Genomic DNA, 3,954 nt, shown 5'->3' with positions numbered 1-3,954 from the left:
AAGTCACTTGTGCCTACGATACGATCGTTGGTTGCGAAAGAAAAATCAGACTTGTGGCGGTTCGTGTAGCCAGCGTGCCCTGTGCCTGGTAGCCGGCATGCCTAGGGCATGGAGGCTAACGTGCAGAGGCCCTGGCTGGCAGCCTATGGAGGCCCTAGCTGGCAGCCTGCGAAGGCCCTGGCTGTAAGCTTGCGGAGGCCCTAGCTGGCAGCCTGCAGAGGCCATTCAAATGTACTAACAAGTACTCAAATAAGTGCTTTTTGGCATCGAGTTGGCATGTTGGGAACTCATGTGAGCATGCACAAGCAAAATGTGCAATTTTATGGCAAACAAAATATAAGCTTTTTAGGCCATTTTGAACTACCGGGGCATTTTTGGTGTTATTAGCCTTGTCTGTCTATTAGAGGGGGAGGCTAAACATACAGCGGAGTAACAAATCTTTCTCACAGAACTTGATGGTCATGCGAGGGATGACACTTGCCATCGATTGTCGGATTCTCCGACGTGCCTAAGGCATGGCGGCTAACGTGCGGAGGCCCTGGCTGGCAGCCTACGGAGGCCATTCAAATATACTAATAAGTACTCAAATAAGTACTTTTTGGCATCGAGTTAGCAGGTTGGGAACTCATGTGTGCATGCACAAGCAAAATGTGCAATTTTATGCCAAAAAAAAATTTAAGCTTTTTGGGCCATTTTGAACTACCGGGGCATTTTTGGTGTTATTAGCCTTGGCTGCCTATTAGAGGGGGAGGCTGAACATACAGAAGAGTAACAAAACTTTCTGGCAGAACTTGATTGTCATGCGAGGGATGACACTTGCCATCAATTATCGGATACGGAGGATTGAAATGATATGCCAATTCGCATGCCATCATTGGCATTATTAGAGTATATGCACCCTATGTCGCTTATTATTTTACTTCTTCTATGAATGTTCAACTGTCCCAAACTCATCGACCATACGTGTATGGCCGAAGCTTGCCGTCCACATCTTTACTCTGACCCTTTGGTTCGCCTGTCATAGGAGTTTGCTTACTCTTCGATACTGGGTGGTGCCGTTGGGCTTATTGATGTGAAGTGCTTGACACCATACGTAGCAGTCCTTTCACTTGTTTCATGTGCTTTCAATTATTGGTTGTAAAAAAAATGAGGTGACATGCTGCCTGTGCCTTCGATTGTTGGTTGCAAAAAAATAATAAGATGTGATCATAATTGTCCCTCAAAGCCAGCGTGACATTGGCCCTTAATGGAAATTGTAAGTGTGTCTCGGCCCTTCTTGCCAATATTTAGAGACCCTCTAATAAATGAAGTGACAAGTCGCTTGTGCCTACGATACGATTGTTGGTTACGAAAGAATAATCAGGCTTGCGGCGGTTCGTTCAGCCTGCGGGCGGAGGCCATGGCTGGCAGCCTGCGGAGGCCCTGGATAGCAGCGTGCGGTGGCCCTAGCTGGCAGCCTGTGGAGGTCCTAGCTGGCAGCATGAAGAGGCCATGACTTGCTGCCTGCGGAGGTCCTGGCTGACTGCGTGCGGAGGCAATGGCTAGCTGCCTGCAGAGGTCCTGGTTGGCTGCGTGCGGAGGCCATGGATGCGTGCGGAGGCCATGGCTGGCAGCCATTTTGAACTACGGGGGCATTTTTGGTGGTGTTAGCCTTGTCTGTCTATTAGAGAGGGAGGGTGAACATTCAGCGGAGTGACAAAATCTTTCTCTCAGAACTCACTCCGTTTGCCTTTTAGAGGGAAGATGACATGCAAAGGAGTAGCAAAATTTTCCTCGCAGAAGTTGAGCGGCCAGTTAGGGAATGGCCCTTGTTGCCTTCGATTGTTGGATGCCGAAGATTAAATCGATGTGCCAAGTCACGTGTAATCATTGGCATAATTGGAGTATATGCTTCCTATGTCGCTTGCTATTTACGTCTTATATGGATGTTCAATTTGCCCAAACCTAGCTACTATTCGTGCATTGCGGGAGCTCGCCGTCCACATCATCACTTTGACCCTTTGGTTCGCCTGTCGTAGGAGTTAGCTTACTCTTCGTCATTGGGTGGTGCCGTTGGGCTTGTTGATGTGGAAGTGCTTGAGACCGTATTGGCACATGAGTTGTCGTATACTCTACTTCAATTGATTGGTGGTTACTTTGTGTGGCCAACCATCAATATAGTAGACCTTTCATTTATATGGTCCTCGTATTAATATGAAGATCAATGAAAAAGCCATGATTGTTGCTTGCGATGCGAATCCCTTTATTTGTGGCATTAATTGTTTGAAATTCTTTATGAGTAATCTCTTCATCCTTTCTCAAGATGTGGAGATTGCTTCATAGGATGAGACCCACGTACTCCTTGCTAAGGGTGTCATTTGAGGACAATCTTTTGGCTTAGGCTGTCGATTTTGGGTCTCGTTATATTGTTGCAAATGTGGCTCATTCGAGAAAATTGCCCTTGGTGCCTTGAGCACATTGCTCAGGTTGGTAAATTTAAAGGTGATGTTGCCTTATATCTTCTATGCGACTTTGGTTCTTTCCCATCCCACCATCAATATTGTTGTTGGGGTTGGGCTGAGATCATAGTTGTGTCGTGAACGTGCTACCTGGTTGATCCTGCCAGTAGTCATATGCTTGTCTCAAAGATTAAGCCATGCATGTGTAAGTATGAACTATTTCAGACTGTGAAACTGCGAATGGCTCATTAAATCAGTTATAGTTTGTTTGATGGTACGTGCTACTCGGATAACCGTAGTAATTCTAGAGCTAATACGTGCACCAAAACCCCGACTTATGGAAGGGATGCATTTATTAGGTAAAAGGCTGATGCGGGCTTATGCCCGTTTCCCTGATGATTCATGATAACTCGTCGGATCGCACGGCCCTTGTGCCGGCGACGCATCATTCGAATATCTGCCCTATCAACTTTCGATGGTAGGATAGGGGCCTACCATGGTGGTGACGGGTGACGGAGAATTAGGGTTCGATTCCGGAGAGGGAGCCTGAGAGACGGCTACCACATCCAAGGAAGGCAGCAGGCGTGCAAATTACCCAATCCTGACACGGGGAGGTAGTGACAATAAATAACAATACCGGGCTCTTCGAGTCTGGTAATTGGAATGAGTACAATCTAAATCCCTTAATGAGGATCAATTGGAGGGCAAGTCTGGTGCCAGCAGCCGCGGTAATTCCAGCTCCAATAGCGTATATTTAAGTTGTTGGAGTTAAAAAGCTCGTAGTTGGACCTTGGGTTGGGTCGGTCGGTCCGCCTCATGGTGTGCACCGCCCGCCTCGTCCCTTATGCCGGCGATGCGTTATTGGCCTTAACTGGACGGGTCGTGCCTCCGGCACCGTTACTTTAAAGAAATTAGAGTGCTCAAAGTAATCCCACGCTCTGGATACATTAGCATGGGATGACACCACATGATTTCGGTCCTACTGTGTTGGCCTTCAGGATCAGAGTAATGAATAAGAGGGACGGTAGGGGGCATTCGTATTTCATAGTCAGAGGTGAAATTCTTGGATTTATGAAAGACGAACCACTGCGAAAGCATTTGCCAAGGATGTTTTCATTAATCAAGAACGAAAGTTGGGGGCTCGAAGACGATCAGATACCGTCCTAGTCTCAACCATAACCGATGCCGACCAGGGATTGGTGGATGTTGCTTTTAGGACTCCGCAGGCACCTTGTGAGAAATCAAAGTTTTTGGGTTCCTTGAAAGTTGCATTTCGCATTAATGAAGAAAGAAAATTACAAGGAGCTTACAAAACAATAGCTAGATCCTATCACTCTCTTCCCTTAACAACTCAACAAGAGTTGAGGGAAAGAGCTACAAGTGACATCCTTCCAACAGAAATTACCAAAAACAGCTAAACTAGCACAAAAGTCGGCCGACCTATTGCTTAGCCGAGGGATACATTGAAACATGACTTGCTTAAAATTACACAAAAAAGAGCAGTCAGGTCTATCCT

Source organism: Dendrobium catenatum, unplaced genomic scaffold, assembly GCF_001605985.2.
Source record: "Dendrobium catenatum unplaced genomic scaffold, ASM160598v2 fragScaff_scaffold_1101, whole genome shotgun sequence".
Lineage (NCBI taxonomy): Eukaryota > Viridiplantae > Streptophyta > Magnoliopsida > Asparagales > Orchidaceae > Dendrobium > Dendrobium catenatum.
The sequence above is the reverse complement of the archived record's forward strand: the minus strand, read 5'-3'. Positions refer to the sequence as shown.